Here is a 13,218-nt window from a genome sequence, read left to right on the forward strand (position 1 = left end):
AAGTTTAAGTGTGACGAACACACATAAGCAGTAAATTATCCCCGGCAAGATCCGCGATTACGTACATCTACATGCAAATCACAAGCAAGAATAATAGCACGTTCGCCCCTAATGTATGCGTACATTCTAAGTACACACTATTTTATTCGTCTGGGTATGCGTCGACGACCGGTCATCATCATCATCAGGTCCATACAGCGCTATCATACCCGATAGAAATGACCCAGACGTCACAGTTGAATCAACCTCAACGCTGCGGGTAAACTGAGGGGGTGGCGTAACCTTGTGTGAGTGACTGCCGCCACCTTTCTATCACCTTTACGAAATGAGATGCAAAAATGCGGTACACAATATCGGCGGAAAGTCGTTGCACTGTGAGATTATCTCATTTTTTTATAGAACTTCATTTGTGAACTAATCTCAAATTGAAATGAGACTACTCGTCGACGTGCCACCCGAGCTACGATGCTAAAAGTTGGACTAAACTTCACTGCAAAGATTTAAAAAGAATTTCTCACACTGTTCGACGCTTTGCTAGGTTCGGTTGTGGGTGCTGCTGTGAACACTCCTTCTTCATACCTTCGCCGATGCAACGGAGCAGCAGCACCAACAATAAATATGCAACAGGAGAAAATCGATAAATAATTTAATAACATTACATGACATTTTGTGCACGGTTCATCAATTTGCATTTCACGTCGTCGTACAAGGTAATGTTGACTGTTAGGAATTCAATGAGGGGAAACGTCGATGACTTTTCAAGTCACCGCGAAAAGAAGTTTCCTAGGGATTCAAAATTCAGCACTAATTGAAAACAATTGCTCACGATACCCCCCGTCAAAGTTCAGCGCCAATTGAAGTAATTATTGCGAAAAGAATCTACATGTGCGAACACGTTAATCACGTCTCGCCGCATCTAGGGAATGATACTAACCCCGCTGAGCCCGGCTGAGACAAACCGGCCCCGATGGCCTTGATGTCTCACAACACAGCTCACTCCCTAACCTCACTCAATTAACCTGGTGTGATTACTCAACACATGGTTGGTTCCGTCGTTGGTCGTCTATTTATAAAGAACTTCTATTTGACTTTTCTCCCTTTCTGGCGGAGTCTGTTTTATAGGGGAAAGCAACCTACTTTGTTTAAACAGTCGAAAATAGATACTTAAAGTTTGAAAATAGGTACCCTTCCCCTTATCTAGAGAGCACGAGATACATCTCGTTGTAGCAGCACTCTTGGGCAACAACTACGCCATTGACTCAGAACACAGTTTACACCGGCTCAGACCAGACGATCCGTGACAGAGCCGATCATGGCCCATCTGTAAGAACCGCAACGGACCGTTCGATAATTTTTCGTTTTTGTGTTGCTGTTTTTGTTGCTACACTTGGAAAACAATCGAAAAGTCTGTAAGTGTGTGTGTGTGGTGCAATTTGTCAGCCATCACTCATCGATTAAATGGCATATCTGACTTGGGTTTTGTAATCCATGCTGGGAAATCAAACTGCTCGTGCCGGATCGTGATGAAACCGGGACGGATACATTCGTCACTGCGAGTCGATTGAAGATGGTTTTTGCCAGATTTCGATGGATTGGGTGGTAATTTATTTGTTTGTGTACACTGCTAAAAAACTTCAATGATAAAATCTCATGCAATAGCATGCACATCACCTTTGTGAAAAAAGACACTGAATATTACACACTGCATGTAAAAATTTTGTAAACGCATACAAAATGTTGCATCCGACGGGATTCAAACCCAGCACCAACAGTTAGGACTGATGCTTTAACTAGCTCGGCCATCAGACTGATGAAGAATGGAAAGGATAAACGCATTTATGAGCTTGACATTTCGGTCAAGTAGGCTTCCCATATTCAAGGGCTACATATTTCAGGGTGTTATTACATACAATTTAATAAAGTAATGCAACATTTATTTTACACGCAGCTGGACCACAATTTTTTCTTGTTGTGTTATTCTACTTTTAATTTTTTTATGGAATTATACCAGAGAGTAGAGAGTCTCTGATTATTCTATACATCCTTGTGTCAAGCAATTGAGTAGTGCGGTGCCTGTGTGGACGCTCAGTCCTGTTTTTCGTGTTATTTTCCGTCTCTTTTGTGTCGCTGTTCGAGTGCATGGGGTGATTGGTCATCATAATTAAATAATGGCATCAGTAGTGCGGTGCCGGTGTGGACGCTCAGTCCTGTTTTTTCGTGCTATTTTCCGTCTCTTTTGTGTTGCTGTTCGAGTGCATGGGGTGATTGGTCATTATAATTAAATAATGGCATCAGTAGTGCGGTGCCGGTGTGGACGCTCAGTCCTGTTTTTTCGTGCTATTTTCCGTCTCTTTTGTGTCGCTGTTCGAGTGCATGGGGTGATTGGTCATCATAATTAAATAATGGCATCAGTAGTGCGGTGCCGGTGTGGACGCTCAGTCCTGTTTTGTCGTGCTATTTTCCGTCTCTTTTGTGTCGCTGTTCGAGTGCATGGGGTGATTGGTCATTATAATTAAATAATGGCATCAGTAGTGCGGTGCCTGTGTGGACGCGCAGTCCTGTTTTTTTTTCTTTTTCGTTTTTTTCCGTCTCTTTTGTGTCGCTATTTGTGTACATGGGGTGATTGGATTTCTTCTTCTTCTTTTTCATTTATTTTTGTTCGCGCGTTCGTTGGCCGATGAATTTTATTTTTGTTCTCTTTATATAGTTTTCGATAGAAACGATCCGATATTTGTTTTTGAGACAAGCAAGTCGTATTGCTGGATTAAGTCCTTTCCATATCATCGAAGATCGGAAGGCACGTCGACGGATATGTTTTAAGGCTTATGATATAAAATAATTTTAATGAATGAAGCCCTTCCTACATCACCGTTGATCGGAAGGCACGCCGACGGAGAATTTCTGGAGAATCGCGGTCGAATTAATACTATATTTAAATCCCTAGATAGGTATCTTTCCGCAGCCGGCTGCCTAAGATTTTTAAAATTTCAACCGATAAACAAATTGCTCATGGTCGCATCACCTACCACAGTGAATCCTGACCTCATACCCATCTTACTAACCCCTCAAAACTCATGTGATACTTTGTCGGAGACGCAGTCGATTTGGCGGTCCCATCACTCAAGTATCGGCTAACATTCCCATCCACTTCCCGTGTCTTACCACTGGTCGTGGCCGGCGTCGGTATTGATCAGCACGATAGGGACCTTTGAAAATTGCGAAGGGGTGATGATTGGTTCCTACTTTTCATCTGTGGTCCACGGAGCAATGTTTAGGGGTCCTGGTCAATAACGAAGTAGCAGCTACGGGTAGACACCAATGCTATGCTATGCTACATCCTTGTGTCAAGCAATTTAAAAAATAAAAAATAAATATTTTTTACGATCAGGCTTAGCATTTGAAAATGTTCAAAAAAAAAAGTGTTTGTATTAGCTCTTTAATCTCGCCTTGTTTTGAAAAAAAAATCTATAATTTCTTTGGAAAAGAGTTTAATCATCTACAGTTGTTAAATGCTTAAACATGGAAAGTAGAACAAACAGTTTCAAAAAGTTCGTCAGTTGATAAATTATGGATCTGAAAACTGTTTTTGAAAACGAAAATTGTATAAACAAATCTCAGCTCGGTGATAATTTATCTTCAAAAAATAAATTAAAGTAAACGTTTTTATCGGTCAAATGACTAAAAATCTATGTAAAACTTAAGGAGCCATTACACTATCGCAAAGAAACAAACTCACATTTTTTCGCGTTTGAAAGTTTGCCAAAATTTAGGGGAACAGCATCTAATTCCAGCGTGCCTCCAATGTTCCATGTCAGCACTTTGACGTTCAATTACAGCTCATAGAACGCGATTTCAACTGAAATCGAATGATAAATATTTCAATACTGGAGTTTTTTTTTTTTTTGAAAAGATCCAATAAACCAAATATTCAGTTTTTGCTTTTTGGGTGTTTTTTAATACCCCTGACTCAAAGCGGTTTCAAAAACACCCAAAAAGCAAAAACTGGAAATTTGGTTTATTGGACCTTTAAAAAAAACTCCAGAATAGGAAGTGAGCAAGCAACTTTCTATACAAAATTTTACAAAATAAATTGTTTAAATAGTGAAAATCAGAGAATTTCCCCTATGCAGGCTGACGTTTGTACAAACAAATCTAAACAAACTGGCAAACTGTCAAACAGTGCGAGTTTGTTTGTTTGTTTGCCATAGTGTAATAGCTACTTAACAAGACAAAATGAATGCATGAAAACCACTAAAAACTAAGAAAAAAGAAGAAGAGTTTTTTTTATACTTATAAGAAAAGACGATCAAATCGACCTGGGAATATTTTTTTAAATTGGTAAAAAAAATAGAAGCAAATAAAAACTTCAAAAATGTGTTCAAAATCTCACAAATCTTGCAAAAACTTTCTCTATCATCACAAAATTCCCATCTCTCTTTCATCACCCCCCTCAAACATTCAAACCTGTTCTGCTTTGTTTTGGTACCCTGATCATCTGTTTTAACAATTCGCTTCACGCGCGATTTTTTACGCGCAAAGCGCCTCAAACCATAATTTATAGCAGCAGCAGCCCATCAACATCACCCGCCAAATTACCACCCGCCCAATCGATCACTAATCAGCGTTTTGTTTGTTTTGCTTTCGTTACAGGTAAACCCCATTCGAAACGCGTTGTGGAACGGAGATCCCCAAAATTGAATGGTTGGAACGTGTGAAAGGGTGACGTTTGTAGCACAAGTCAAAATTTGGTTACAGTTTCATCGTAAGTTTGGTTATGTTTACACTTTTTGCCAGTCTGTTGTCAAACAAAACAATAACAAAATGTCACCAACCTTTGTATAGTGACCTTGGTTGCGTGTGTTCTCACCAGAAATAAACAAATGAATTTTTTGAAGAAGCTGTACAATTTTCGAAACAAAAAATACAGTTGGTTATGTTTTTGGCATGACTCGAATGACAAAGACAATAATATCGCACAGCATGTTTCTAAAAATATCAAAACTATGGTGACAGTTGTCAAAATTCAAAACAGGTCAACCCGACGAAACCAAAACAACCGTCCAGAGTTTCTCTTCCGTTCCGGCCAAATCTAATTAAGTCAATGACCGCGCGCGCTGCAACCGTGGTGCAAATATACCAGCAAGTGACGACCCGGCGGCATTTCAACAAAAGAGAGCCAATCCCTCATCGGGTCGGGGTTCCGCCGTAGCGTTTGTAAACAAAACCGAACTTTTTGTGAAAGGCCACGTGGTCATGGAGGGAAACCTGTTTTGTCGCATCGTTCCGTAAGGTTTTCAAATGATCTTTAGCATCAAGATGTCAACGTTGTACCTTCTTGTCGCACGTGGAAAATTTCAAGTTTTTTTTTTTTAAATAAACATGAAACAAAGCCCGAGAAGTAAACAATAACAAATGTTTTAATATAATCTGCTTTGACACGAACATTTGTATGACGTGTGTCGTTGCATGCAAGATAAGACGCCACAACGGCAACGGGGAGAAAGGCCGCAGCGATTAAGTCCGTATGCATTTCATATACATGTGGACGTGGAGTGGAACTTCCATCTTGTGAGATGAGTTCAGCGGATTTCGAAGCGGCCACCTGAGGATTACCTTTCCCGCGGTGACACCACACCGCGAAAGAGGACTTTCTCCAGAAATCGGCGAAGCAGCAGGGGCTTTTTGAAGGCCTTCTCCGACGACCGGAAAGATACGGAACATTGTAGTAGGTAAAGGGAGATGTGGATATTGGTGAACAAAATGGCACCAACAACCATATGTTTATCATGCAAATGTGCAAAATGCTTTGTCATGAATCGATATACAAAAAGCAGCGATTCATGACGGGGCAACTACAGCGCGCTATGTGATTGGGTCTGCACAGATTATGCTGAGCAATTTGTATCAATAAGGTTAATGTGCCGTTTGCGGAAATCATTCGTTAATTGCTTGGGAAACATGCCCGGTGCACTTTCTTTGTGAAGCAAATTGGGCCTAACTCTATAAAGGGTAACTTTATCCCTATGTAAATTATATGATCCTTGATCGAATTTGTAAGTTATTACAAGTCAAATGAAAAGCCCAACTTTCCAAATTTTTAAACAAACATTATTGCAAACTATTTTATTACATTAATCCTGCCGTCAAACATTTTCAAAATAAGAATAAATTTATGGAAATATGTCCCAGTTTTATATTCTGGTCTAGGATCTTGACCGAGCCACGTAGCCCAGTGGTAACGCTTCCGCCTCGTAAGCGGTAGATCGGGGTTCAAATCCCGGCTCGGACCAACACAACTGGTGATCTTTTCCCTTCTGGAATCAATTGCTTAGTAAAGGGAAGGTAGTGTATCGTCACAAACTGGACCTTATCACGACACCTTAGGGAGGCGACCTATGGAATGTTAACATTAACCTTAAGGGGTAACATACATGTAAATCGGCAAAAATGTCAGAGGTTGGTTTGAGCCAGCCCTCTGTCACGACGGCCATGTTTATGAAACCTAAATGTCCAACGCGAACATGAAGACAACAAAGAAGATGAAGAACGCATTTGCTGTCAAAATTTGAAAATAAACAAACTGCATGGTAAAAAAAGGCATAATTTCATAATGTTGAAATGATTTCCATGAAAAAATAACGACACGGGACGGATTTCCAAACACAAGTTCCCGAAGGACCGTATCCGCCAGAGACTATGGATAAATGCCCCGCGAAATTGCGATAAAGACAGTTTTGCAAGTTAGCAACCACTTCGCGATGAACTTCTTGTGATTCCACAAAAGGTCGGATTCTACACAAGCTCGCGATTCCTTCGATTCCCTGTGCGAGTCGACAGCGGGAGTGGGCCAGTCCTCGGAGAAGGTTATCGAAGGATGCTCGGAAATACCAGCTCCGCCACAATCACCGGAATCACGGATGTTTCTGCACTTGGTCGGTTGATCCCTGCCGGAGATTGCAGCGAGTTGTTCGGAAGGATCTACAGTGGGACTTGGCCAGTCCCCGGTCCAGTACTATCCGGCAAATGTTCCCGGTCAATCGGAAGCAACAGTTCTCACCTTATTTCGTAACAGATTTGCACACACAAAAAGTGATGTTTCTTGAAGATTTGGTGTAAACAAACAGACAACATCAATACTGCTACACTCACAGAACCCACGCAGCAGTATTAGTGAAGAGCCCACGATAAACAACGTGGGCTCTTCACTAATACTACTACGTGGGCTCTTCGAGGTTTTGGTAACTGTCAAACGTTCTAGCCATTTACAGTGGTGCCAGAGGGTTGGTTTGAGCACACAATTAAACTTTTTCAAAATCTGTTTTCGGGGCATTAAAATATACATTTTCATCTATTAACAAAACAAATTTGAAGACATTTGGTTGTATCATTGCCGAGATATAGCTATTTGAATTTAGCAGTTTTAGAAAACGGGTGCCACGATATCTCAACATTGCTTCGACCAAATCGGCTCAAAATTTTGGTGAAGACTCATCAAACGGGTCCCGTGTGCATGACGAAGGCCGATTTTCAAAAAGTTTATTTATAAAAAAGATAAAAATATTTTTCTGTTTTTCATATAAAAAATCGCCAGTTTTTGATTTTTGTATTTTTTGAAAATTCAAAATTTCAAAATCGGGCTTCGTCATGCACACGGGACATGTCTTGAGAGTCTTCACCCACAATTTCAGCCAATTTGATCCATCCCATCTCGAGATATCGTGGAGATAACTTGATGGTGTTCAGAGAAAAACGCTCAGAAAGTTAGACAGTTGGCTTTGCGCATGGTAAAATTCTGAGCTTAAATCGTCTCTAACTCAGTTAAATCATGAAATATCTTCATGAAACATTCAGGAGTGATTGAAAACCATATTTGATGTGGATTTAATAAATTTTCTGTAAAATGAAATTTTGTGATTTTCTACATGTATGTAACCCCTTAACATGTTAACATTAAGTTGAGAATGAAACTGCCACTGAATCCGCTTTGTAAATGCCGGTCCCGATAATCTTCAAGGGTGTTCCCCTCAGGAACTGGGAAAGATTTACTAGGATCTTGAATTATTTGAATTTGTAAAATATCCTTCTTGATTCTTGCTTGATTCTTTAGGTAAAAATAAGTAACTGAGCCAATTTTGAGCCAAATCGGTTAAGGTTTAGGGTCACTTTGAGTTTGTTTGGGAAAATTTGCAAAAATGTATGGGGCAAGCTTCCCATGCGCCAGTGCCAACGCACACCGCGGGTTTGGTTTTCTAGCTTCGGCACGAGCCTGAACCCATTGTGTGTTGGTATTTTGGTTCATCGTACCAGCGCACCACGACACTCTCGGTTCGTCGCCTCGGCTGTGTGTCTGGCACTCACCCGAGGCATGAACCCAGCGTGCCGTGGTACGCGCCGTGGTATTGAAACCGGTTTGTACCGCCAGCGCGTACCACGGCACGTACCTCGGCTCGTGCCGAGTGAAGCACCTTGGTTTATACGCTGGGTTCATGCCTCGGGTGAGTGCCAGACACACAACCGAGGCGACGAACCGAGAGTGTCGTGGTGCGCTGGTACGTTGAACCAAAATACCCTCGGCTCGAGAGAGTCGGGTACGGGTGTAAACCGAACAAAGCAGGCGCAAAGCAAACCCGAGGGACAAGTGAACCGCGTGTACCGCACGGTGCAGGGAAGCTTGGTATGGGGAAAAGCAAAAAAATCAAAATTCCTCGAAAAAGTGGTGTTAAATATGTCGGATTATTATTAAGTGTGAGAATCTTATGTAAAATTTTATGAAAAACAACTTGTTTATGCCTGAAAACATTTTTTTCATCAAATTAAACGATCTATAGCGACTCTTGAACCTTTGGCCTATTAACGTTTTGGCTTTTTAGAAAGCTATGTTAAAAACCTTATTTAAAACACAATGTCTTCAAAACGAATTGGTTCGAATTTTTTTATAATTTAAAAATAATTTTTTTTTAAATTTTCGGTACATTTTAGTGACATAATTTCGAAATATTTTAACACAAGAGTGACTTTTTAAAAGGGATTAACAAACTCATTTTGATCATTTTGAAATGTTCGGATTAATTTAGAAATTTCAAAAATCTAGTTTTCAAAATAACTAGAAAACTTTACAATAGTTACAGATAGATTTTTATTCCAAAGTTTTTTTTTGTACGACAAATTGTTCACAAGAGAGGGGTTCTGTATGAAATTAGCATAGCATAGCATAGCATTGGTGTCTACCCGTAGCTGCTACTTCGTTATTGACTAGTACCCCCAAACATTGCTCCGTGGACCACAGATGAAAAGTAGGAACCAATCATCACCCCTTCGCAATTTTCAAAGGTCCCTATCATGCTGATCAATACCGACGCCGGCCACGACCAGAGGTAAGACACGGGGAAGTGGATGGGAATGTTAGCCGATACTTGAGTGATGGGACCGCTAAATCAGCTGCGTCTCCGACAAAGTATCACATGAGTTTTGAGGGGTTAGTAAGATGGGTATGAGGTCAGGATTCACTGCGGTAGGTGATGCGACCATAAGCAATTTGTTTATCGGTTGAAATTTTAAAAATCTTAGGCAGCCGACTGCGGAAAGATAGCTATCTAAGGATTTAAATATAGTATTAATTCGACCGCGATTCTCCAGAAATTCTCCGTCGGCGTGCCTTCCGATCAACGGTGACGTAGGAAGGGCTTCATTTATTGAAATGATTTTATATCATAAGCTTTAAAAAATATTCGACGGCGTGCCTTCCAATCATCGATGATATAGAAAGGGCTTAATCCAGCAATACGACTAGCTAGTCTCAAAAAAATAGGTACGTTTTTATAAAAAAAAACTATAAAAACAGAACAACACAAAAAAACTCATCGGCCAACGAACGCGAGTGAAAAAAAAACAATGAAAAAATAAGAAGTTAAAAAAACAGAACTGCGCGTCCCGAAAAGCACCACACTAATCAGAGGGGTTCTGTATGACATTTCCAAAAAAGTGTCCACGTGATTTTTGGATGGCAGTTTTGTTTTGACAGTTTTTTTTTCAAATGCCGCTAGCCTTAAAGAAAAAAGTTCCCTAAAGCAATAAAAATAACTTAGAAAGTTGGTGTTTTAGGGATTCAACTCTATTTTTCTTCTTCTTTTAAAAATTTAGCTCTGGTTTAATAAAATAAAAAGTGACTTACTTTACTTTTTTACATAGTATTTAAAGGCCTTTTTGATGTAAATCAAAAAACATTAAAAATCTTGCAACCCTGTCATGAAAAATCGTTGCATCAACTCTGAGATCATGTTCAAACAATATTGCTAAATCATTTAAAAAATAAAGCTCCATTTATCGATATCTCGTGACGGAGGGGCGTTACGACGCCATTTTTGAGCATTCGAAAAAAGACGTGTTTTTCAATAATTTGCATCCTGAAATAGTGATGGTTTGGAAATTTGGTGTCAAAGGAACTTTTATGTTAAATTGGTCGTCCGATTCGATGGCGTTTTCAGAATTCCGAAAAAAAAAACTTATTTTTCATTGAAAAATTATTGAAAAACTCCACTTGATTCACCTTTACGTTGTTGGTACCTTCTTCATATTCATATAATGAATGCAGAATTGAATCATTCATAAATCTTTCATGAGATCTGAGCCTGAATCTGAGAACGATTGGTCGCATGACAGATCCGGACAATATTTACATTAAAATATCTGAGATCCGGCATTCTATAAAGTGAAATAACACTCAAGTGCTTATAACTTTTGATGTCAGATCTTCGATGTTTTAAGCTCATTAGAAAGGTCTTTTAAATACCTTTCTAAAAATATGTAACTAATGTTCTAACAAAAAAACATTCTTTTTACAATCTTCCGTACTTAACTCAAAACTGTTTTTTCAACATGACTTTTGAAGTCTTTTTCTAAACTTCATAATATTAACTAGGGTCTTATGGGACTCCAAAACAGATCGAATGAGACCAAAACGGCCTGATCGGTTCAGTCAGTCCGAAAATAATCGAATTGGTGCACGGACTACACACGCACAGACATTTGCTCAGCTCGAGATTCTGAGACGATATGTATAAATGAAGGTGGGTCTAGGAGGTCAAATTGAGAAGTTCATTTTTCGAGTGATTTTATAGCCTGTCATCCAGTAAGGTGATCTCCATCATAAGAAAAAAAAATCATGGTAATATTACATCTTAGAAAGGGTAAATCTTTTATGTCAGAAAAAATGTGTAATTTTACCACTATTCTGGTGTAATGTTACTTTTTCAGTCTAAATTGAGGTAAAATTACATCATAAAAGAGGTAATATTCAACCATCTAAAATTACACCTTCCAAATTTACACAATTTTTTGCTGTGTGCAGACATTCCATATTTTTCCATAATTGGAAAATTAAAGGAAAAGTAGTCATTAGGAAATTGTTATCTTCAAGTTAAACGTTATTTCAATGCAAGGCTTAGCTATGCTTATAAAAAAATCCGTGGATGGTCGACTAAATGGAATGCAATATTGATTATCAATTAATGGGTATCGAATAGTCTTCTAAAAGATTCACTTCCATCAGGGGAAAATCTCGGCCCTTCGCTTCTTCGTTAAAACCCCGTTTTTATAAACTTGCTAATTCAACCTTAACGATAATGACTGTATGATAGTAGCAGCAGCAGTAAGAAGATAAAATAAAAGCTTATAGAGAGGGAACTTTTTCAACGGCCTTTTCTCGAGAGAGTGCCTCTGTTTTGTGTTTGTGTTGGAAAAGGACAAAAAGACAGAAACAAAAATAACCATTTATTTATATTTACTAAACTGTTGATCCCTGCGAGAGTGAAAATGCGTACTTTATGGCACTCTCGGCGTCGGATTGGACGTGCCCGGTGGCCCAACCTCCGTTAGCTGATGCCACCGGTGACCTTCCGTTTGGATAATGACCGCGCGCGCGGCCGTTTGTTGCCACTTTCGGGCAGGCAGATGCCACAGGAGAAATATGTGACCCTTTGCCGTAAACTTGCTACTTTAGTTGCGCTCTGGCTAGAGGAAGAGCTCGGCGGCTTGGAATGTGTAAATATCACTCAACGTGTAATATGTTTTGATAAATATGGAACGCGCACGGGCAACTTTCTCCCCGTGGGTTTAAGCCGGTTTTTTTTTTCGTTTGTTTTGGCAACCTTGGGAAGTTTTTTAACGGTGGACTTGTTGAAAGTTGTCTCTGACGGCACAGTGTTATTTAATTGTGTTTCTTATGAATAAATAGATTGATCTAACAAGTTGTTGTTATTAAATTGGATGCAAGGTTGTTGAGCATATTGTTTGTTTTGTTTTTATTATTTGAATAATCCGAATTATCAGTATTTCAATTCCGTGCAAATAGAGTGTAACAGCTGTTTCAATTGAAAATCTCTAATAAATTGCAACACAGTAACGTGAAGGTCGATCTCCTGAATGTAGACCACCTTCAGCTATTCAAATGAATCAGTTTCAAGTGCGGTTGTCAAGCGTGGGAACCACACACACCTTTACTAAGCTTTTTTTTCTTTTACCCACCCACTATCACTTCCCAAGCGATATTCCGGAGCTCAACTTTAGCTGTTGCATGTCTCCGGTGCATTTATCACACCTATACACATACACACCACCAAAGACATACGTATTCACGTACAACAACATACGCAGCCAAAACAGCTCGGCGTGATTTAATTACCCTCACACTTTCGTAGCTTGCACGAAACAACTGAAGAACGAAAAAAAAACGCAAAATAAACAAGCGCACTGTTGTACGTGTGTTTTCCAGTGTTTGTGGTTTATTTCTTTCTTTTTTTGTTCGTTGGATTCCCACTCTTCATAAACAATACTGGCAGCCTTGACAGTGAGAGACTGACGCGTTCGGTAGTGCCGTTTTGAGGCTTCTCCAGTATGCCGACAGGCCAGGTCAAATACTTGCTTGAGGTGACGATTGCGTGTTTTTTTCGACGATGACGGTTGTATGGTGACTTAGCAGACATTTCTCAATTTTTTTTATTGTTTTTTTTTTCTATTAGTCGAGTGATAATTTAAAACATTTTTAATTTGTTTTTTTAATGCAAAAATGTTGCTCAACTTTGAGTGTAGCAAAAAATCGCCATTCTATAAGTGAGCAATTCTCTGAGATTTCGGTCATTCGTTTTATTTGTATTTTTTTATCCAGCTGAAATTTTTTTGGTGCCTTCGGTATGCCCAAAGAAGCCATTTTGCATCATTATT

The 13,218-nt window shown here is 39.4% G+C and overlaps 1 protein-coding gene across 5 annotated transcripts in view; it reads left to right on the forward strand.

Moving 5' to 3' along the window:
* Window positions 1–13,218, forward strand: part of LOC6043373 (amphiphysin) — a 120,002-nt gene that overhangs the window by 64,566 nt on the left and 42,218 nt on the right. The window contains exon 1 of one of the 5 annotated variants that reach the window (XM_038259278.1): window positions 4,652–4,762. The exons of the other annotated variants lie outside the window; for them this stretch is intronic. The gene's annotated coding sequence lies outside the window, so the exon portion shown is untranslated. Of the gene's footprint in view, window positions 1–4,651; window positions 4,763–13,218 lie in introns of those variants that run through there. 5 annotated transcript variants of the gene reach the window in all.

Source organism: Culex quinquefasciatus, chromosome 3 (genome assembly GCF_015732765.1).
Source record: "Culex quinquefasciatus strain JHB chromosome 3, VPISU_Cqui_1.0_pri_paternal, whole genome shotgun sequence".
Lineage (NCBI taxonomy): Eukaryota > Metazoa > Arthropoda > Insecta > Diptera > Culicidae > Culex > Culex quinquefasciatus.